Source organism: Cydia pomonella, chromosome 9 (assembly GCF_033807575.1).
Source record: "Cydia pomonella isolate Wapato2018A chromosome 9, ilCydPomo1, whole genome shotgun sequence".
Lineage (NCBI taxonomy): Eukaryota > Metazoa > Arthropoda > Insecta > Lepidoptera > Tortricidae > Cydia > Cydia pomonella.
Window position 1 is genome coordinate 21,731,846 of NC_084711.1, and position 25,538 is coordinate 21,757,383.

The 25,538-nt window shown below is 36.7% G+C and overlaps 1 long non-coding RNA gene across 1 annotated transcript; it reads left to right on the forward strand.

The window, feature by feature from the left end:
• Positions 1-4,007: 4,007 nt before the first annotated feature.
• Positions 4,008-17,146, forward strand: LOC133520952 (uncharacterized). The gene is made up of 3 exons (XR_009799843.1): positions 4,008-4,810; positions 5,870-5,942; positions 11,492-17,146. It is a non-coding gene; the product is annotated as an uncharacterized LOC133520952 (long non-coding RNA).
• Positions 17,147-25,538: the final 8,392 nt, after the last annotated feature.

The window sequence follows — 25,538 nt, forward strand, 5'->3', positions numbered from 1 at the left end:
TGTGCTATATTTAGAAATCCCTTTAAATAGTCATTTTACTTTATGAAGTCGCGACGGGTAAACGTTTTTTTTTCTGTATTTTACTACAATTGATAGAGATGTTTAATTTTAATTTGTTTATTTACTCGGGTACAATGTTTTTATAACACCAGTTATAATTATATTAATGTAGATACCAATTATATTTCTATTAGTTTTACATGAATAAACATCTCGTTCTGCGACATACAAAATAACGTATTTGTTACACAATCATTCGGACATTAAATCTTAATAAATAATTGATGAGAAAGATCTTAAAATGATGTTCGGCTCGGACAACAGATCTTCAATCTCCCTGTTCCTGCGGAGTCTCCAGGTCCCATCCTCTCCACGTGTGGGTCCTAGGATTTTTCGGTAGATATTCCTCTCTCGCGTGCTCTCTTTCTTTTGTGTTAGTGTCCAAGCTTCGCACCCGTTCATAAGGATTAGCCTTATGACCGTTCTGTATATCCGGAGCTTAGTGTTCCTGGTCATTAGCTTGGACACTAACACTTTGTGCAGGGAAGCCGCACAGCGTAGACAAAAAAACCTTAGCAAAGTGTGCAAAAAGACCTTAGCGTACTCGGCGCCGTTGACTGGACGGAAACGGTTTTGGACAGAGAAGCATGGCAGTCTTTGGTGTCGGAGCCAAGATCCACTTCGGGTCGCTGCGCCACACAAGTAAGTAAGTACCGGGATTCAAACCCGGGACCATTGGCTTCATAGGCAGGGTCACTACTCGCTTGGCCAGACCGGTCGTCGAAGCAATGATCTTACAACTAGAATCTTTATGTTGCTTTCACCACGTGACCTTACTGGCGATTTAGACGAACTTTAATATTTTTTGGAACGAAGTTCTTTATCACATGGTACAGACTTGTCGGATGGCGAAAAAAAGGTGTAAAAGTTTTCCATCACGAACCTTTCTTCACAACAAAAAGTATCAGTAAATGATAAAGAAAGTAGTTTATTTCTTATATTCATGAACGTGAATATGAAAATGATTTCCAAATGTGATGTGAAAAGCAGTCTGTGTGAACTTCCTTTCTTAATTAACTTTTCCATAACACTTACGCATTTTTAGGGTTCCGCGCCCAAAGGGTAAAACGGGACCTTATTATTAAGACTCCTCTGTCCGTCCGTCCGTCTATCCGTCTTTAAATTAGGACATAAAACAAACGTGTAATAATTATCGCAACTTATAATTAGCAAATTATCGCGAAATAAGAACCATTTCGAAAAATCTTTTTTTGATTTTCATTTTCGTTTTCTACAAAGGGTGAAATTTTTATGTATGTTACGCTGAGGGGTGAATATATAGGTCATACTGAACAACTTTTAGTATGGAGCCAACCCAATCGCGAGAAATAAATTAGCTGTTTCATAGAAAACATTGACATGTGATTCACTAAAATGTATAAAGACCACTGATTAACAGTCCGCCGGACGGCACCGGCCTGTCAATTGTTCGGAACTCAACTTTTTGTTCTAACTGACAGACCGATACCGTCCGGTGGACTGTTAGACGTCAGACTTTTTTTTTTCATTATTTCGGAGTTGACCCCATAGTAAAAGTTGTCAGTATGACCTACATATCTCTCCCTCAGCGTATACATAACATTTCCACACGTAAATCTGCTTCAAGTGAATATGCTGGGTGCACTAATTTTGTTATAATTGTAAAAGGAGATAGATGACAATTGTGTACGACGTCGTGCTACGTCACCACCGCCGCCCTCCCCTCACAAGCCCTTATAAATAAATAAAATAAATAAATATTATAGGACACTATTACACAAATTGACTAAGTCCCACAGTAAGCTCAATAAGGCTTGTGTTGAGGGTACTTAGACAACGATATATATAATATATAAATATTTATAAATACTTAAATACATAAAAAACACCCATGACTCAGGAACAAATATCCATGCTCACCACACGAATAAATGCCCTTACCAGGATTTGAACCCGGGACCATCAACTTCGTAGGTAGGGTCACTACCCACTAGGCCAAACCGGTCCTCAAAATACATAATGTTATTATTGGTATAATGGTCATAAGGTATATTTACACTTCGTCTAATGTCCATTGCCATAATAATTACATACTCTAAAGCATATTATTTGTTCTAACGAGTGATATGATATAATTATTTGGTTAGAAAGAAGGTTCTTAAAATCAGGATTCACATATAAATCTGTATCAGCTTATTTTCCTCGCGCGAACTTTTCACCCAATTATAACTTTTCCAGAGTAACACCTTGTTTCCTCGCTGTGTATTGCAGCCAGTTAAAAACTTACTGAAAGCGTCCTTGAATACGATGATTTTTTAGGGTTCCGTACCCAAAAGGTCAAACGGGACCCTATTACTGAGACTCCGCTGTCCGTCCGGCCGTCTGTCACCAGGCTGTATCTCATGAACTGTGATAGTTAGCCAGTTGAAATTTCTACAGATTATGTATTTCTGTTGCCGCTATAACAACAAATACTAAAAACAGAATAAAATAAATATTTCTTTCCAATCTCGAGCTTCTCATGCAATTACCGAATGGCGGGGTCAGTATTTGGACGGGTGACCGTTTTTATAGATAATGGTACGGAACCCTTCCTGTGCGAGTCCGACTCGCACTTGGCCGATTTTATTAATTATTATAATCAGGGGTACTTTGCAGAAATCCATATTAATTAAAACAAAATATTACTTCTCTAATCGTAATAATAATAATAAGAACGTGTTAGTCAATCAGTGCTAACCCAGTATACTTGCGTATTTTTACATGCGATTATTTTTCCCACCCTCCCACCTCAAAAATAAATACGCAAAAACATATACCAAACCACCACTAAAAGTACAAAACTCTACGTCCCTCTTTATTGTCCAAGATAAATAAAAGTCAAGGGAATTTGTATTTATTTATTGAATAAACAAACAAGTTCCAGTCTAAGTTAGACTCATCATAGGCAAAACCTTGAGAAAGTTTGTGTGCCGATGGAGATTAAAAAAAACATTTATTGAATTAGCTAATAAATGGATTATTAGCGATAATTAGATAATGTCGTTAGATCATATGTCCATTTTGGAAGCATATAGGTACATATCTATATATAACATGCTTGTGGACTATATTTCGTAGAACTAGATAGATGGAACTTTATTCTTCTTAGATGGGTCTAATGGCCGACATTATTAGTTTAGAACATCATTTAAAATTTAAAAGAAAATAGAAACGTTCAAATAATTGGAACAATTGCATTGAATTAAATTCCTGATGAATACAAAAATAACAAAGTATGAAAATGGCCATGTGATGAAGTAAAGATGATATCAGAATTCATTTTATACTGGCGTCAATCTGCAGGGTTGCTGGTGCCGACTGGACGGCTTGATACTCCAAGTAAGAAATATGGTACAACACAGTCTGAATCAGCACAAGAAAACGTGTAACACGAACCTAATTGGCTACTTGACTGTTTTTTGTAAATAATGTCAGACGATCTTGATTTTCCTGAGGATCAAATGTCTATATAGGACTCATGGCATTTAAGCAACACAAAGGTCAGAAATGAGAGTTAAAGTCTGACGCTCGCAGTCGACGATTGAAACGCCTCTAACAAAATGATAAGGTGATGTGACGTCACATCATATAAGTCTGTCCTAAATGTATGGAAGATCAAGGAAATTGCCATTTTGACCCTGAAATATTGCGTTTATGTGTATAGTTGTTATACAATTTATTTTTCAATAAAATGTAAGGAATCGAATGGTAGCATTTACTTTTCTATTTATGAAAGACAAAAAAAAATATTTTTTTGAGAATTCGGAGCCTTGTATTTTTTTATAAACTCAATATATTTTTTTAAATTCCACTTTTTTATTATGGATGGCTCATTTTCTATCCATTTAAAAAAAATGTTATAATATTCAACATGTGTCAAGTACCCAATTATATACGTCAAATACTAGAGTTGACGCCTCAAAGTAAAGGACAATGGGCACTTTTGTATGGGGAGTGTCCCATGGATGTATACTGTTGAGACATATGTCGTTTTAAAGCTTTTAATCGTAGTATTATTTTATTGTATGGCACCAACCTTGGACCACTTGCAGGGACCGAGCTATATAAAAAAAGAAGTTGCGCATATAAGCAGTTATATTTCCTTATACGCGGGATATAAAAAGTTTTAGCGTATTTTATTCGAAAGAATATAAAAAATGCTTTATGTTTTTTGTATCAACACCAATGATAAAGTATTTAAAGGGACAAAATGAACAGTTTTAAAAAATCGTCATTCTAAAAATTACTTGATACACAGCGAAATAAGAGTGTATACAAATGCCATGTATATCATGTGAAAAGTATTTTTATAAGCTATTTTTCGTATAATATAACTGGGGTCAAATCGTTGCAGGGACCAAAATAAAACCATTTAATGAGTTAATTAATTGTAGTTAATTACGCCTTAACTTTTCTACTCAACGCCAGATGTCGCTCTAAAGCAAAATTCTACTTGACGTAAAACATTTATACATCGCGGTAATCTCGTCAGTCTTACTCCATCATTTTAAAAAGTATAGACTAGTTTATGGATTTCTAAAGTTATGTCAAGATGACTCTGAATGTAATATTGTCAACAATAATTGTCAAAACACGCAATTTAAAATATTCAACATTGTAATTACAAAATAGTATATTTCTAATACGCTATAATTTTCTCCAATCGAAAGGCACTCCATTCCATTGATCTCAGAGAGTATGCTCCTTGATGATCTTCACTATTCATGGGGTAGGTAAGATCAAAGTATTATTTTTTCTCGTATAGCTGCTATATAGCGTTCGACTCCATGGAAAATAAAGGCTCCAAATTATATAAAAAATGTAGCATATATACAAAGTGCAATTTAGATAGTATTCCAGAAAAAAATGCGCCAATGTAAATGCTGAAAAGTTTCCTATCGTATTGTCGAACAAATTCATATCTACTTCTGATCTACGCGACCTTAGAAGTTTGGATTGTCCTACCTAATCATTTTACATTTTATTGTTTTCAGAACAAGAATTATTTTACTTCCCACTGTCTATGTAAGGGGACTTAGAGCGGATTCATACTTTACTATACGTGTCGTGTCGAATGATAGTCCCTATGTCAGTTTCTCCAATTCTATTTTGCGTAGGATAAGTTAAAAAAATAATTAAAAATATGTGTTACCGTATTTTTATTCGTGAAATGTTACCTATATTTCTAAGTTAATGATTGTACTATACTTCCAAAAATATGTCTGACAAACATTTTATATGAAAGCCATTTTTCCATGTAAAAATGAACTGTTATAGGGACCATCTTTTGAATTTATGATAATTTATTCATATTTTAATGTACTCGGGTAGGTAATATTGCAGGCATTATATCAGCACCAAATAAATGCTGTGAACCAGATATATATTAAGTGGCGAATAACGTTTCCAAATCGCATTTTCTTTTGATATATTTTTCTTTTTTTTTGCTCCTTTTTCACGACCGGTTTGGCCTAGTAAGTCGATGATCCTGGGTTTGAATCCCGGTAAGGGCATTTATTTGTGTGATGAGCACATATATTTGTTCCTGAGTCATGGATGTTTTCTATGTATTTAAGTATTTGTATATTATATATTATTATGTCGTATGAGTACCCACAAAACAAGCCTTCTCGGCTTGCCGTGGGACTCAGTTAATTTGTGTAAGAATGTCCCTATAATATTTATTTATTGTTATTATTATTGTATGTCCGGTAACAGAACTCCCCAGGAGCACTCGGGTGTGTAAGGTCGCTACTCCCCAACTTATTATAATTGTTATTACTTTCAGCATTTTTAAGTTGTTCATCGGACACTGAGGCCATTGAAGTTTCATGCTGGCGGCATCAAAATGGAGTACCTAGGTACTGTTTCAAATAAATGGGTGGTAAGTAAGTACATTTGGTGAAGTGGAACTGCTGATGTTGATCAGAAACGGAACTCTTCCACGCGCGTGATTTGTCTTCTTTGTTAAGTTTGTAGCGAGTAAGTTTCAAGTACCAAGGTTTTTAGGAACCTTGTGTCAAGGTAAAGGTCTGACGATGGGTTCCATGAGGAAGCGAGGGAACACCTCAAATCTTATAGGCATATAGTCATTTTGGATTTTCATCAATACCTTAAGCTTTTTCATTCCCACTAGTGGCATTTAATGAAGTGGAACTACTGATGTTGACCAAAACGGAACTCTTGAACGCGCGAGATTTTTCTTCTTTGTTTTTTTTATGATATAAGAGGCAAACGAGCAGACGTCACACCTGATGGTAAGCGATTACCGCCGCCCATGGACACCTGCTAAACCATAGGGGTTGTAAGTTCGGTGCTGGCCTTTAAGATTGGAATACGCTGTTTTCTTAAGGTTTTAAATGTCGTATTGGTCCGGAAATACCGCAGGCAACAGATCATTTCATAGTTTAGCTGTATGAGGCAGGAAGTTTCTAGAGAAATGCACAGTTGAGGACTGCCAACCATCTAAGTGGTGAAAATAAAAATGTTGTAGCGTAGAGCGATGACGAAAAGAGGCGGCAAGGATAAATCCGAGCAATTCGATGGAACACTCGCCGTAATAGATTTGTCCTGATAAGTTTGTAGAAAGTAAGGTTGTTAAGAAACATCTGTGTCTAGATCCAGGTCTGATAGATACCTCAATCCTTATAGAAATACATATAGTTTTTTTTGGATTTACATCAATATCTTTGGGCGTTTTATTAAAAAAAAGCTACATTTAATCAAGTGGAACTGCTGATATAATATAAATAACAGAACGGAACTTTTCAACGCACACGTTTTGTATTCTTTATTAAGCTTGTAGTGAGTAAGGTTCTTAAGGTGTACTTAATACATCAATGTCCAGTTCTGATGATGGGTTTCATGAAGAATCGAGGGAATTCCTAAAATCTTTTAGGCATACATGTAATAATTTCTGGGATTTTATTTACATATCAAGCATTATTATTAAAAAAGTGTCATTTGACTAAAAGTAACAGCTGATGTTGACCAGAATGGAACTCACCAACTCGCGCGCGATTTGTTTTATTAGTTAAGTTTGTAGCAAGTAAGTTTTAAGTATTAAGGTTTCTAGGAACATTTGTGTCAAGGTAAAGGTCTGATGATGGGTCCCATGAAGAATCGAGGGAATTTCTTAAATGCTATAGGCATATATGTAGTACTTATTGGATTTTCATCAACATATTATCAACTTTTATTCACAAAAGTGACATATGATGATGTGGAACTACTGATGTTGACCAGAACGGAACTCCAACGCGTGCAATTTTTCTTCGTTAAGTTTGTAGCAAGTAAGGTTCTTAAGAAACATTTTTGTCAAAGTACAGTTCTGATGATGGGTTTCATGAAGAATCGAGGGAATTCCTAAAATCTTATAGGCATACATGTAATAATTTCTGGGATTTTATTTACATATCAAGCATTTTTATTAAAAAATTGTCATTTCACTAAGTGTAACAGCTGATGTTGACCAGAACGGAACTCCAACGCGTGCAATTTTTCTTCGTTAAGTTTGTAGCAAGTAAGGTTCTTAAGAAACATTTTTGTCAAAGTACAGTTCTGATGATGGGTTTCATGAAGAATCGAGGGAATTCCTAAAATCTTATAGGCATACATGTAATAATTTCTGGGATTTTATTTACATATCAAGCATTTTTATTAAAAAATTGTCATTTCACTAAGTGTAACAGCTGATGTTGACCAGAATGGAACTCGCCAACTCGCGCGCGATTTGTTTTATTAGTTAAGTTTGTAGCAAGTAAGTTTTAAGTACTAAGGTTTTTAGGAACATTCGTGTCAAGGTAAAGGTCTGATGATGGGTCCCATGAAGAATCGAGGGAATTTCTTAAATGTTATAGGTATATATATATATTATATAGTACTTATTGGATTTTCATCAACATATTATCAAGTCTTATTCACAAAAGTGACATTTGATGATGTGGAACTACTGATGTTGACCAAAACGGAACTCCAACGCGCGCAATTTTTCTTCGTTGTTAAGTTTCTAGCGAGTAAGGTTCTCAAGAAACATTTTTGTCGAAGTACAGATCTGATGATGTGTTTCATGAGAAAGCGAGGGAACTCCTCATTCTCCTCAATTCTTATAGGCATATAGTCATTTTGGATTTTCATCAATATCTTTAGCTTTTTTTATTCACATTAGTGGCATTTGATGAAGTGGAACTAGTGATGTTGACTAAAACGGAACTCTTCAACGCGTGAGATTTTTTCTTTTTTTGTTTGTTGTGATATAAGAGGCAAACTAGCAGACGAATCAACTGATGGTAAGCAATTACCGCTGGCCATGGACATCTGTTACACCATAGGGATTGTAAGTGCGGTGCCGGCATTTAAGATAGGAACACGCTCTCTCCTTAAAGTTTGAAAGATCGTATTGGGCCGGAAATACCGCATGCGACAGATCATTTCATAGTTTAGCTGTATGAGGCAGGAAGTTTCTAGAGAAATTCACAGTTGAGGATTGCCAACCATCTAAGTGGTGAAGATATAAATGATGTAGCGTAAAGCGGTGACGGAAAGAGGCGGCAGAGATTAATCTGAACAATTCCTCGGAACTTTTAAGTTTGTAGAAAGTAAGGTTCTTAAGAAATATCTGTGCTAGACACCAGTGTCTAGTGTCTAGGTCTGATGATGGACACCTCAAACCTTATAGTAATACATATAGTTTTTTTTTCATCAATATCTCTAGGTGTTTTATTTAAAAAAAGTTATATTTGATCAAGTGGAACTGCTGATGTTGTCCAGAACGGAACTTTTTAACGCACGCGTTTTGTATTCTTTATTAAGCTTGTAGCGTGTAACTTTCTTAAGGTGTATTTATATCAATGTTCAGTTCTGATGATGGGTTTCATAAATAATCGAGGGAATTCCTGACATCTTATAATTTCTGGATTTTTATTTACAAATCAAGCATTTTTATTAAAAAGTGACATTTGACGAAATGCAACAGCTGATGCTGGCCAAAATGGAACTCGCCAATTCGCGCGCGATATGTTTTATTTGTTTATTTTGTAGCAAGTAAAGTTCTTGAAGACATTTGTGTCATAAGGTCTAGTTCTGAGGATGGGTTCCATGAGAAATCGAAAAAATTCCTCAAATCTTATAGGCATACAATACATACAGTAATGTTTGGATTCTCGTCAACATATCAAGCATTTTTATTTAAACAAGTTAGTGATATTGACCAGAACGGAACTCTTCAACGCGCGCGATTCTTATTCTTTGTTAAGTTTGTAGCAAGCTAGGTTCTTAGGAAACATTTGTGTCAAGGTCCAGTTATGATGATGGATTCAATGAGGAATTGAGGATTTTAAATCGATTTGAATTCACAATTGGGAGGAATTGAGGATTTTCGTCAACATATCAAGTTTTTTTTATTTGAACAAGTGACATTTGATGAAGTGAAACTGCTGATATTGAGCAAAATGGAACTCTTCAACGACAAGTATTTTACCTTAGGCGTGTTTTTTATTTTATTTCGTTTATAGCATGTAAGGCTTTTAAGGAACATTTGTGTCAAGGTCCAGTTCTGATGATAGGTTCTACGAGAAACCGAAGGAGCTTCTCATATTGTATAAGGATACATATAGTCATTTTAGGATTTTCATCAATATTACAAGCATTTTTACTCAATAAAGTGACATTTGTTGAAGTAGAATTGCTGATGAAGAACGGAACACCTCAACGACTTCCAGATTCTTTATTTTTATTACTCTTCTTTCTTTTTCATTATTAGAACAGGTATTTCTACTAAGTGAACCGAACTGATACTATTAAAAGTAGGTAGGTAGGTAGGTTAAATAGGTTAAAACTGTAAGGATTATTATGTATAAGTAGTCTTTCTTTTAATTAAACATAGGTAAGTAATTCTATTTAAGTATAAGTGTCTTTAAAAAAAACATCAATCGACTCTTATCTGTCACTAGTTCCAGTTTCAGAGTATAAAATCCGGGTACACAGCCACGGCCAGCCGGGTAGCCAGACAGTTCGAATACGGACAAGTTATTGTGAATAAAAAATCTTATCGTCTTGCAAAAGTTATTGTCATAAATGTATAGGTTTCGAATACATGAATATAAAGTTAAAATGCTGGTAAAAGTATTAGTTTTTATCATTAACCATTTTATATCCCAACAAAACTGTTACCCTTACAAAAATAAAATGCTTTCATTACCTAATGTAGGTTACGTTAGGTAATAAATAAATAAATAGGTAGGGACAATCTTACACAGATTGGCCCCAAACTAATCAAAGCTTGTACTATGGGTACTAGGCGACGTTAAACATACTTATTTAGATAAATATATATTTACGTATATACATAGAAAACACGCATGCCTTAGGAACAAATATCTGTATTCATCACACAAAGAAATGCCCTTACGCGATTCAAACTCGGGACCATCGGCTTCATACTTCATAGGCAGGGTCACTACCCACTAGGCCAAACCGGTCGGCAAAAGGTAAAGATAATTAGGTAAAGACAATGAATAATTAAACGTATTATAAATTGACACCAATATCCATCAAATAGTATAACTAGGTATGCTAAGAGCGGGCTTCAGGCCATTACGTCGCACCTTTAGAATTAAACTAATTTGACTCAAAAAGTACGACCTTTATATATGTAGTTTGGTAGAACAGTAAGAACTCACTATATGTGTCTCTTTTTCATGCGGTGAAATCCCCCCCCACCCGGAAAGGGTAGCGACGCCCATTTTATCGACTCTCGAGCCGACTCCAATCTGATACTAATAGTAAGTAAGTACTTACTTAGTAAGCAAATTGTAGTAGTCATCCCTTCTTAGTAAAAGGAAAGTATTGTAAAGATACTACTTTTTAACCGACTTCAAAAACTTTCTGAACCAATGTTGAAAATTAGTTATCGTTTGAAAGTGGGTATATAGTTCCAAGATGGTCCTATTTTTGACAAAACCACGAGGAATTAAGGGAACTCCCCAAATCTTATAGGCGTTTTTTAGTTTCATCAACAGACCAGGCATTGCCATTCAAAAAAGTGCTATTTGAAGAAGTGGAACTTCTGATCAGGACCAGCAAATAACTCTTTAACGATACGTATTTCACGCTAGACGATTTGTCTTCTTTGTTATGTTTGTAAAGAAGCTACTTGCTTAACGAGGTTTAAGGAATATTTGTGTAAAGGTCTAGCTTACATCATGGGTTCCATGAGGAATTGAGGCAACCTCTCAATTCTTGATGGAACGTAAAACTGTTTATTGACATAATTGTCGATAGGTATCCCATCTGCTCTAATTTACCCCACTTGACGGTACATACATGAAAAAAAAAATTCTCTTAAAAATAGGAAACCGACTTCAAACATAGGTATTAGAAAACAATACAAAAACTGTTATTGTATTTTCAGAAACCATACGGAAATAATGAGGATGCATCGACATAAGAAGAATCGAACATGGGCAAGATAAAGTTCAAGAAAAAAGCGTACTGTGTGTATATAATGTGTACTTGTGTGTAGTCAAAGAAAGTTGAAAAATAAAGCATAATTAATGGCCATAGAATACAGAACCGATACACGAACATTAAGACTATTAAAAATAGACATATAGGTTGATCGTACTACTCGTACTAATGTATTTCTTTTGTTCAATTATAGTATTGCATTAAAGTTAGATTCTCTAGATATATATTATTCATAGGTTCTGTATTCTATACGAATTGTTTCAGTGTAATTATTGTACTAAATACCGTTGACCGCCTGTCAACAGTATTTATTTCTACATTACTATCACAGAAGATTTTAGGCCCTACAGTAGTTTTTGAATTAGTATTTACTATGGACAAATATAGCGAAATGTGAGTTTTTACCTAAAATATCAATCTTTTGTGAACGTGGTGTAGAGTATATACCGCCTAAGACTGAAGTAGCTACGCGGGAAACGTTTTCAAAATAGAATCGTGTTCATGGTCGGCCCATGGTAAAAATAATTAGGTACACGTAGACCCGCTAAATAAACCCCGTGGACCCACCAGGAGAACATATTGGAGAGACTAGAGATAATACACCGCTTTAAGGGCGGTCGCACTCGGCATTGACATCTGGCGTATAGATGGCGGGTGGACCTCAGCGAATTTCAAAGAAATATTTATAAACATCCAATGACGTCCGGCTCGGACACCAGATCTTCAATCTCCTGATTCCTGTGGAGTCTCCAGGTTCCATCCTCTCCACGTGTGAGTCCTAGGATTTTTCGCGCTGCCAGACTCCGATGACTCAGGCACGTAGTCCAGATGGGTGAGGATCGTGCAGCCTGGAGGGCGTACTCTGAAGTTCCAAATGGCCGAAGACCGTCTAGACGTCCTAGGTAGGTACCGCTGGAGAGATGAAATGCAAAAAGACCTTAGCGAACTCGGCGCCGTCGACTAGATGGAAACGGTTTTGGACAGAGAAGCATGGCGGTCTTTGGTGTCGGAGGCCAAGATCCACTTCGGGTCGCTGCGCCATAGCAGTAAGTAAGTATTTATAAACATACTGTACCTTCTGTGTACCTAACCCAAAACGAGATATTTAAGAAAAAGTCCACCCGCCATTCTGACGTCAGGATTGCGGTTGGACCTATGAAATCTTGCATTATACCGCACTAAAAGTATGCAGTTATATGGTACAGTCGCCATCAGATATATCGGAGTGGCCGAGGTGCTCAAAGATCTCTAAACACGCACTCTAACCTCTCGACAGTAGAGGCATGTTCAGATATTCGTGGGTACCTTGGCCGCTCCGATATATATGATGGTGACTGTACCTTCAGTGTACCTCTGTAAATAGAAATAGAAACCGGTGTACCTCTCCCCAAAACAAGCTAGGCTAAGCTCATGCACAATATAACTGCATACTTTTAGTGCGGTATAATGCAAGATTTCATAGGTCCACCCGCCATCCTGACGTCAGGTTGGCGGGTGGACCGTTTTGTAAAATATCTCGTTTTGGGGAAAGGTACACTGGTTTATATTAAAGGTACACTGAGGTACACAGAAGGTACAATATGTTTATAAATATTTCTTTGAAATTCGCTGAGGTCCACCGCCATCCTGACGCTTACCATATATCTAAGGACCGACCTTAGGGGCAATAACGATAGTGCTAGTTCAGCTGTGTCATTCACAAATTCGAGCCAATCGTGCTGTCTAACGCAACTAGATGCGATCAATCGCGTGCATAATGCGAACTCATCAACCAATCACGTTGTGTTACTTGTGGCGTTAGACTGCACGATTGGCTCAAACTCGTGTGCGTAACACCGCTGTACTGGCCCCATTCTTATTGCCCGTAAGGCCCGTCCTCAGATATATTATGTCAACGACACAGTCGCGATTTTAAAAAATCACATCGCTTCTGCTACCAAATTGTTGAGCATAACGTTTTCCTATCCATAGGTTCCATCTGTCCAGTAGGATCCACCATCTCGATCCACCAGATTGAAGAGATTGTTACTTAACTGATGGATCGAGATAATGAAACCTACTGAATAGAGCGGGTCGATTGGATATAACAAAGTACGCTTATATGAAACGCTACTCCGGTGTGCGAGTGAGACAGTCAGGCCAATTTGAACTTGCATTTGACAGAAAACTGACTCCATCAAACGCTACCAGTTCCATTGCCGGCCTCTTCGCTGCCTTCTATAGTGGTTCAATCTTACCTTGCTTATGAATAAAAAGGGGCGTGCACACCGATATTAGAGTAATATTGGAATCATATCAGTTAGTTGCGGGCGTCTCGCTCGCACAAATACATGCGTATAAGTGCGAAATGAACACACGAATGACAGCTAACTGGTATCATTCCAATATTATTCTAAAATTGGTTTAATGTCAGTTGCACTTTCGAATTGGCCTACATAGCGATTTCCTTAGCCTGCACACCGGATCGGCGTGTGGGCCGGCATCTAGCTAATGTAAAGCCACCTCATTAGGTGCTTTACATTAGTTACAAAATACAAAAGGTTAAGGGCGTTTGCTAGCTGGCGCTAGTGCACGGAGCGGGCAAACACGCGCAGGTGCCTTTGTAAGTAAAATCAGTCGCACGCGTCCGCGCCAGTTAGCGTTGCTCATACTGTAAGAGCTCGTTCCCACTATGTCGGATGTCGTGGCGATTTTTAATCGTACGTTCCACTGGCAGAACATTTTATATGAAGCTGTTCACACTCGTCCGACAACGATTTTGTGTCGGATACGACAAAAAATGTCGTGCGTTTTGCCAGCCCTCCCAGCCCGGAAAAAAATCGTGTCGTGTCTCGCTCGCGTACGAGTGAATATAGCGCTGTTCACATTTTGTCGGATGTCGGAACGATTTCGCCCGCGCCGCCCTCGCGGCACCCCCTCACACACCCGCGCGTCGCTGCCGCGTCGTTGCGATCGCTTCTTAATTCAGCTATCAAATTCTGAAATATTCATAAGGTAAATCTTTCCCTGAGAATTGGGTGTACCCAATATCTCCTTTTTTTAACTGCCTCTAATCGTTTCTTTCGCAAATAATACAAAACCACAAACATTTCGTCGACGTTCATCTTGTACTAAGCCTCGCTACCCACTCGAAAAATACACGCCAGCTGCGATCGTGCACGACAGACGACTAGTGGGAACAGTACCGCCAACACCCGATTGAAATCCGGATCCGACATCCGACATAGTGAGAACAGCGGCAACGACACACGATTAAAAATCGCCACGACATCCGACATAGTGGGAACGAGCTCTAAGCCGCACGCCCGCTCCATGCACACGCGCGACGTTGCGGACGCCCTATGCCCTAAACCTTACTTGAAAGTGTGAAGGTTACTCTGACAGCGGCTATATCAGCTATAATGTATTTATGACGCTTTGAGCATAGCTAGTTACGACGCCTTAAGGTATTCTTGGCGTTCAAAAGGTTAAGGGCGTTTGCTAGCTGGCGCGAGTGCACGGAGCGGGTGCACGTGCGCGGGTGCCTTTGTAGGTAAAATTCGTCGCACGCGTCCGCGCCAGCTAGCGTCGCCAGTTACTGTTTTTCGTTAACCCGCTTCAGCTAGCAAACTAATCGCAAATGGTCCGAGATTGGCGCAATAACCATGCATTCCCTTATCTGGATCTGGATGCACCTATTCACCAATGCTTGCTTTAAAGGAACTTGTCGACTCGTCCTGATAATATTTGTGCGACCGTGAAGAAAATCTATGCCGTCACTTATTTTTCAATTTATATGAAATAAAGATGTTAAATGTATTCAAAAGTTTTTATTTAATAAAGTAGGTATGTATAAGTGCTCTGTGCATCCGCACCAGCTAGCGGTGCCCTTAGCAAACCAATCGCAAATGGTCCGAGATTGGCGCAATAACCATGCATTCTCTTATCTGGATCTGGATGCACCTATTCACCAATGCTTGCTTTAAATTAACTTGTCGACTCATCCTGCTAATATTTGTGCGACCGTGAAGAAAATGTATGCCGTCAGTTATTTTTCAATTTATATGAAATAAAGGTGTTAAATGTATTCAAAAGTTTTTATTTCATATGTATATATAATGGAACGAAATACAGCTACTATCTTAGCTTGGCAAGCAGTTAAGAGTCGCTGATGCTTTTATTGTATTCACTGCGTTAATTTTAGGTTTAAGATTCTTTATTCTCACTAAGAATTTGACAATTCACTTACATGAGAACTTAAAACTACACAATTTAATCCTGCTTCATATGGCAAACGAAGGAAACGTTGCTTTGAACCGCGACGCAATCTCAAATGTTTCACTTTTACACAATTTTCCTGCAGAGAGACAAAACAAGTATGTACATAGTACCTTTTTACGATTTATTTTATCGTAACATATAAACTTAGATTTATTTTCTTGCTGCTAATTATGGTACTCCAACTACTCCATAAATACATTTACTTACCTACTTATTGCTTAGGAATCTTATTTCATGTTTAATAATAAGTTTATATAACGTTTCTAGCGGGACATAACGCGAACTTTAAAAAATGTAATGCTTTTTCTACCTTTATCACTCGAATATGTAAGAGCAAGAGAGATAAATAGACGAAACTTACTAGTTCAAGGTAACCACTCGTTTTATTGTCAAATTTCCGAATTAAACAAACTTATTCTTCGGTAACATTTTTAGCGTTTATAAGCGACTATACGGATCCAGCATTTGCCGCTCATTCGGTTCTCCTATTGCACGCAAGATGTCAGTACTAGAGAGGATTTGAAAAATCATAATTAAGTAGTTTAGTGCCATTTATTGAGCAGTAATAATTAAAAAAAATATATAAATTACTTTTTCATTATATTTCAGGCATGCAAAGTGATGTAAATGGTTACAAAAGTAACTCTATATGAATGACATTTTTTAGTTCCAGTTTACGCCGCAGCGCATGATCAAAATTATTAATATCATCTTCCCTGGACACTTTCGGTCTTTGGTGTCATATAAGTAATTAATGCTTAATTGAAGACCTTCCAAATAGGATATGACTCAATTGTATATACCAATAGTAAAAATTACCCAAACTGCTACCAAGGCTCCATCTAGTGCCAGGTAGAACAAACAAAGCGGCATTTACCACAATTAATTAACGAAAAAACTCGTTTTATTACCGCCCCTGCAAGCATTTGAGTGCAAGTATATATATATTAAAATACCTTATAAAAATGTCTTTTAAATGATATATATGGCTTGAGTATACAAGCAAGTTTCAGTGTTTAATAGCAGTATTTTTAATTCAAGCATATGTTATATCAACTAATTCCAGCCCTGTACGTACTTAAACGTAAGTAGTGGTAAACAGAAATCTAGAATTTCTCATATTCTTTCATACAAAACACCTAACAACCGGCTACGTAACAAGTACTTTGTAAAACAACAGTTTATATTCGCCACTCTTTTTTTTAAATTGCTCAGTCCCTGCACGTTATCCAAAGTTGGTGTCATACAATAAAATAATGCTAAGAGTAAACCCTTTCAAACGAGATATGTCTCAACAGTATACATCCATGGGACAAATTGCCCATTCTCCTTTAAACCTTATTGAATAATTAAATAACGATGTCTAGACCTAATAATTTAGGCATTTAGCATAGTATGTGTTAGAACACATAATATGTCGCGGTATAATTTTCCAACCCGGTGCTTCAGCCTTTGAAACATGGAAACTTGACAATTCTAGAGAAGTTAATTTTAGAGGGTGATAAAGTATTAATGTATTCGGAGAATTTGAATATATCAAGTTCAATTTAGTTTCTTATCGTGTTACAATATATTTCTTCAAATTATGAAGGCAAGGCAAACTATTAGGGTAATGGCGTTTTGTGTGATGAGCACAGACATTTGTTCCTGAGTCATGGATATTTTCTATTTAAGTATTTATATAGAATATACACGGTGTAACACGAGCAACACGAAAGATTTCAACCACGCACTTCTGAGGCAGAAAGAAGGAAAAAATATTATATGAGTAAATTTCGCCAATAAAAACATTTTTTGTGCTTTTTTTCAAGCTATTGAATGTATTTGCACACAAAAAGTTAATTTTATGGTAAAACTGGCACTGGAAATGTATTTTTAAGTTTAATGTTTGTAAACCCTAGTTTTTGCAAAGATTATTCTATCAATAAGGATATTTATACGCCCCATAATGGCATTATCGCCATCAAAAAGGCGTTTTCCACTAAGTTACAATAAGAAGATTTTTTTAAATTGATATTAACTCTGAACTAAGCGAAATCCAGAAAAGTTTATATGACATTTTAGTCTCTAAATGTGATCAGTACCCCTAGTGTAAATAAATTCGACTTTGAAACGTGACGTACGCGTTTGCGACAGACTCATTTTGTATTGGATTTAGAAAGAGCGCGCCAAGCGGGACGTTTTGGAAACTCAAAATCCTATACAAAATGAGACTTAACGCAAACGCGTTCGTCACGTTATGATGTCGATCAAATTTACACTAGGGGTACAGGAATATACTGTTAAAATCTTTCGGTTTCGACATGTTACAAAATGTTGTCTGAGTACCCACAACACACAAGCTTCTGGGCTTACCGTGGGACTTAGTCAATTTGTGTAAGAATGTCCCTATGCTGTTTTTTTATTTTTATTATTGTATTTAGAGTATCTCGAAGCAAACCGAGATTAATGCAAGGCGCGTTCGGTAGCAGCCATTGTTTAAAATTATGGCGTCCAAAATTCGCTCGTACATTAGCAAACAAAATTGCGTAAATTGCATTTAAGGGCACCTTGGAAAGTGGACAACCTACATTCTATTTTTGCATAATATAAATAAATAAATAAATAAATATTATAGGACATTATTACACAAATTGACTAACTCCCACAGTAAGCTCAATAAGGCTTGTGTTGAGGGTACTTAGACAACGATATATATAATATATAAATATTTATAAATACTTAAATACATAAAAAACACCCATGACTCAGGAACAAATATCCATGCTCATCACACGAATAAATGCCCTTATTAGGATTTGAACCCGGGACCATCGGCTTCGTAGGCGGGGTCACTACCCACTAGGCCAAACTGGTTGTCAAACCTAACCCTTACCTTAGCTTGGTTACCTATATTTATAGCTAAGTCCATTACACGCAGTCGCTGTGGTCGCCTAGCTGCACAGAATTTAAACACAGAATTTCAAAGTAAAATATAAGTAATTAGTCAGTCCAAAATTTATCATTTCATCAATTATGGACCACTATGTATTTAAACCAAACTAGGAGTACGTAAGATGGATCATAAAACCAATAAAGATCAGATATTATTACAATTTACAGGTTATTCTAATTATAACGGCGCTTGTACTAAGCTCTAAATGTCAAGTAAAACTTTTTATTTTAAACTAATTATTTTAGCGAACCTTTAGGTATTAAATTTGGCCCCCGTTTTCATATGTATGAATTCGATGTAATGTGCCTAAATATTAGTAAAATAAGAATCTCGCATAGTATATGACTATACGCTTGTCGAATAGCAGCTGCATGTTATACCCGTGAGTAATAACGTGACTCCTGAGCAAGCGAGGTGGAAAATGAACCCCGCCTCACTGGTTATCATTGAGCCACTGAGCTTTCTGTTAAACGTGTCTTTCAGTTCAGCCAGTGAACTTTGATAAATCCGTACAAAAACCTTTCGTTAAAAAGTGAAAGTTGAAAATGGATGTCACATGTTAGAACAACAAAGGTATCTGGTGGCTGAGGCTCCTGAAGTCTTAAGCTTTAATGAGAAAAAGAAAACAACGTAAAGTTAAAAAAAGGCGTTTTGAAACAAATTTTGTTCAGTAAAGACTTATTCTAATGCCGAAAAGCCTAGGAGACGTAGCCCTAGCAACGAGTGACAAGAAAAAAATGACCCGCTCTTACAAATAAGTTCAACCACAAATAGTTATGAAAAAATGAGAAGGTTAAAAGTTAAAGTTATGAACGTTTATGTAGTTGGTATTTTCTATAATGGTACGTAACGCAACACTCCTTCCCCGTGACTGACTCGTAAATCGCGTGTAAATCCCTATTAAATAATAGTTTTTCGAAACGCCTTGGTAAAAATCAGTTCTTACTAGGATTTTATAGTCAAAACTAGTTTTCGCAAAGTATGTTGAGTTGTTGAAGAGATTGGATGGAAAGATGAGGGTTGAGTGGAGAAAGCGAGGGGAAGCCAAGCAGTGGGACACTAAATAGGCTAACGAAAAAAAAGTAAGGGCCTTATAAGGATAGATCGATGAACTTGCCAAGAACACGGAAAACCGCCAAGCCCAAGATGTCGCTAATGCCTTTATTCAGCAGCGCGCACAAATGATTTTCGGTTGAAATGCTTAAGCAATTTATACCACATAAATTGTTGTTCGAACAATTTCGACATTTATTTAATACAATCCACCGTAATAAGGACGGCGAGTCGGACAATGGATTTCCAGACACCTGTCTCAGGATGTTGACCCTTCCGGAATATTTACTGAGGGGATATTCGGGGACATTTTATTGCGAAAATATGCGGGATAAGCAAGGGCGTGGAGACTTTCGTTGATTTTATTTCATAAAATAGTGCAAAAAAGTGAATAAAGTTTCACAAAATAGTGAATTTACAAATATCAATCCTGGTCATGGCATCAATTGAACATCACGCTTCTTCTTATATTTTTTTTTTGGCTATCGTAATGATTGGTATCTGTGATAGGTGCCTGGTAGCTGTCTACAAAAATATAAACAGAAAAAAACCAGTTAAGTGCGTGTTCGTTTATCTCGCGCACCGAGGGTTCCGTACAAATTTTAAATTTTCTCATGTAACTAAAATGTAGTATACTATTAGAATGATTGTGTACAGCGCCATCTATGGGCAAATTGCCTAATTTGCGCGACCTGTATGTATGTTGGTTTTTCAGGGATAATTCTTTATCATGTCAACCGATTTCAATAATTTTTATTTTATTTGAAAGCAAGTGTATTTAGTGTAATTTCATAAGAAATTGAACTATAATATACACCCGCAAATGGGATTTAATTGCTAATTAAATTATAAAAAGTTTTTTGTGATTTCAAATGTTGGAACTCGGGTCCACTGTATGGGATCCAAATGAGAAAAAGTACACCTTGATGTTGAAGAAGACAGTTTGGGTACTATTCCTTTCTGTTTCCCTCTCTTTTCGTGACGGGAATGGTGGGCTTAGATACACTCGAGTTGCGGCGCAAACTGCTACTTGCGATACACTACTACCAACTGTTCAATAATAAGGACGACAGTCCAACCATTTAGAACGTATCGGTTTATTTGTACCGCAGGCGGGACTGAGCGCGGAAGACACTGGTGAAGGCGGGGTGCGAAGACGAACGCCTCTGTTCGCGCGCGGTGCGATTCATACTCGTCGGGCCCAGAACACTCCCACTGTTAGAGCTCTAATGGCACTTTTTAATGAGTTTTTTAACGTCAAACATGAGGCTGATGTATAGTAAAATAGTATCGGTGTATTCATAAGAAAATTCTTAAGTTTTATTAATACGAGTATGTATCTGGCGGATGAACAATGTTATTTTTGTATAATGTGTCTAAGTTTAAGATTGACATCCTCTCCTCTGTTTCATTTATTTAATTTATGTGCGATATTTTGTTGATTTGACCTGACATAATGTGATTGATTTTATTTTGTTTTAATGTATTGTTTTTTAAATGTGTTAGATTTTCAATGTATATATTTTTCTCTACCGCATAAGCGTTTTGGCATCCTTATCTGTAAGTTTATGAATGTGACTGAAATAAAGAAAAAAATATTTATCAACATAGAGGCCTGATTTTATTTTCCCTGGAATTTTTATAATAATGTTATTATAATGTAAAAAAAACATAATTTTTCATTCGTAAATTTCAGAGATAAAACGGGGAATGGTATTTTTTGTCACATTTTCCTTGATGGCTCATTGTTTTTTACTATGAAAAAAAAAATATGTTGTCAACATCTCCAGCATCTCCTCAGGATGCCTCGTAGAGAGGCGAAACACGTGTCGAGTTTTGTACTTTTGGTGGTGGGTAATTATATTTATTTGCGTATTTATTTTTGCGGTGGGAAGGTGGGAACATTAATTGCATGTAAAAATACGCAAGTAAGTATAACGGGTTAGCACTGAATATGACTAACACGTTATTTTCTCGCGGATTAGCAAAGTAATATTTCTTGTTTTAATTAGCATGGATTTCCTCAAAGTAACGCCTGATTCTATTAATTATTTAAAAATTGTATTGTAATGTAGAATTTGAGCTATTTCAAATGATACCCCACTTGAACTAGTAACTAGACTTTGAAATTTTGCCCCCTTTTTACATATATTGGGCATTTTCCATAATTAATATAAATAAAATAAATATGCCTGGGTTAGCGTGGTTCATAACTATTCCAAATTTCAAATCGATAGCTTAAGTACTTCTCGAGATATTTAGCAATGTGACAGAGAGACGGACGGACGGACGGACAGAGTCGCAACATAAGGATTCCTTTTGTACCTGTTGGTACGAAACCCTAAAAAGATCGTTCGACCGATTGATGTTATATTCAATAAAAAAAGTAAAAGTGAAATACCAGTCTTATGAAACTGTTTATATTAAAATATGTATGCGGAATGAAATCCCCTGATTTAAAATTCACAAAGGCATTTCTGACGTGACGTAAATATAATTATACTCATCAGTAAACAGTGAAAGATCACATCAAATATAAGTATGTAGAAACAAGTCTTCTCTAAAGAATGGTTTTTTACCCTTAAGTTAACTAAGTACAGTCAGCATCAAAAGTAGTGGATCAAACAACGCTTTATAAGCTTAATAAAAAGTGATGCCCTTACATGTAGGACATTTGAGATTGTAAAAGATATACTTTTGAATATGATTTTTAAATATTTATACAATACAGTGATAAACTTTTGTATTTTTTTTTGCACAAAACTTTAAGCCGGTTCTCAATTGCAAAAAAGTACGTAAGCGTTCAATTAATCTAAATGTCAAGATAAAAATTATACTTATAATATTTTTTGTAAATAATAAATAAGAATACTCCTAAACCTAGAACATCATAAATTTTGGGTTATTTCTACTCAGAATTACGAGCCCTATCGATTTAACCTTTCGAGACCCGGACAAATATAGCGACATTCCGTCATTGGTTCTCGAAGCCGGCTACCCAGGGAGCCCACGGGTCTCGAAAGGTTAAGCAATAAAAAAATGTCCCACTTTTAATCGCCAGTTTTGTAACGCAGTTAACCATACATGTTGAGTAGACCGTTAAAAAACCGACTAATAAGTTTTGTATGGAAAATTAAGGATAATTAAGGCAAAACGGGTAATTTTTTTCTGAAATCCCCGGGTAAGTTCTACGATTAAAAAGAAAGGTATAAAGCATTGTGACATATGGCCGCGATCTACTAGACAGAGATTGACTACTTGACGATTGACGTGACTTGTTACTTTGGATGTAATATGTGTCAGAAAAGCGTTTATCTGAAGTTTGTAGGAAGTATCACTACAGAGATGATAAGGGCGGAGGCAGCAAACGGCAGTGAATGGTCATAATCGTAGACCTGTGCGACAGTGCTATCTCATTTACTCTGATAAAAATAGACAGTGTGCGCGCTTTAGGTATTGACAGCCTCTTAGTGATAATTGTTTTTTTTTTATTGTCATTATTTTATTTCAATATGATTCTTTTTGTAAATAATTTATTGTTGTAAATTCAGCATAGCAAGATTCAACCATGAAATCATCTATCATAATCTCCAAATTCAACCTTTCAGCCTCCCAGACCTCATTAGCAGAGAAAGTACATTGACCTCATTTTGCAAACTATCCAGGACCATAATCAACAGTCTAAAAAAGTTCAACAACACATAACAACTCATCTACACCATCCATCTTCATATCTTAACATTCATTACCACCATCACCTTTCATAACAACACAACATCACCCCAGTGTCACATAATTAATTCATTAGAGATATAAAACATCCCACAGACCTTACGGATACAGCCGCCCGTACACTTCGCGGGGACTGGACCCAAAATTTTAAACGCATAATAAAAAATAAATAAAAAATATGCGGTGCATAATAATGTTGCTAGTTAATTGTTTAGTATCTCTTTATTTAGGAGATTTTCTTACTATCACTCTAATTACACCTTACATTATTTGGTTCTGTAAGTGCATTTGAATATTTAAGCAGCATAATTACTAGTGACGCCAGATGTACACAAGATATTATTATCAGAATAGCGATGGCTAAAAAAGCTTTTAATACAAAAAAGTGCATATTTAATGCCCGAATATCAGGCAATATACGCAAGAGGCTCATAAAAGTGTACATCTGGAGCATAGCACTATACGGAAGCGCAACGTGGACAATGAGGCAACGTGATAGGGAAAGGCTGGAGGTTTTTGTGAAGTGGTGCTGGCAGCGAATGGCAAAGGTCAGTTGGACGGAGACGAAAACAAATGAAGTGGTTTTACGCATGGTAGGAGAGAAGATGAGATTGTGGAGAACCATCGAATAAAGAAGAGGAAAGATCCTTGGACACCTGCTACGACACGACAAATTTATCAAAAATATAATTGAAGGGAGAGTTGAGGCAAGAAGACGGAGGGAAGAGAACTTACATAGATCAAGTAAAGGAAAAACTCAACGTCATGTCGTATCAGATGGTCAAGGAGGCAGAGGACTGACACACATGGAAATCGCTCCACCGACAAGAGTCTACCTCTTAAATATATGATGATGATGAAGTACATTGGCTTGTTTTTCTTAAATCTGTTCAAAATACGATTGATCCATGTTTTTTTCAAGTCTGTAATATCGATGAGATAAATGTAGGTTAGTTAAAAGTAGAAGCTATAATCTCTAACCGCCTAGAACCAATAAGGCCTTCAACAATATATAACACCCAAATAATTATTCTACCCTAACGTAAAGTAGCAAACCCTGTAGATCAAAATAACTACACTATATTAAACTTTCAACCGTCAAAATAACAACCTTTGTTTTATTTCATGTATAATAGTGAGCCAGAGTCAAAGACAGTCCGACGGAAAAAATAGAATGCCTGAATTTAGATTTAGACCCCGGTATTTATAAAAACCCGGCCTTTTCTATCGTTTCTGACTTTTTTGCCGTTTTCACCGAAATTACTTAGTTTAGTAGGTAGGTACTTCAAATTTTCGGTGAAGCTGTAACTGTCATGATTTCAGTTTTGGTATTACTTAATGAAATTCATTAAACCGAACATTAAAATAGATTTATTGACGTGCAATGTGGTTCAAAAATCCGGTTGTATGTTCTTTAGCCAGGTCACTACCCCTCGACTAAAATTAAATAAACATTTATTTCAGAATTATTTCCATATTATATTATATTAGTAACTTATTACCTAATAAACTAAACCTATATTAATAACTATTTTATTTTATAATGTAGTATACTGTCTCGATTGAAGCGCTGGTGGCCTAGCGGTAAGAGCGTGCGACTTGCAATCCGGAGGTCGCGGGTTCAAACCCCGGCTCGTACCAATGAGTTTTTCGGAACTTATGTACGAAATATCATTTGATATTTACCAGTCGCTTTTCGGTGAAGGAAAAACATCGTGAGGAAACCGGACTAATCCCAACAAGGCCTAGTTTACCCTCTGGGTTGGAAGGTCAGATGGCAGTCGCTTTCGTAAAAACTAGTGCCTACGCCAAATCTTGGGATTAGTTGTCAAGCGGACCCCAGGCTCCCATGGGCCGTGGCAAAAATGCCGGGACAACGCGAGGAAGAAGAAGAGTATACTGTCTCGATTATTATGGGCATGTAGGCTGCTCCAGTCCTGCCAGAAAGCGCCATCTACCCTGTCCGCGACTGTGGCAAGGAGACTGTTGGCGCTGCCGCGCACGCGCCGCA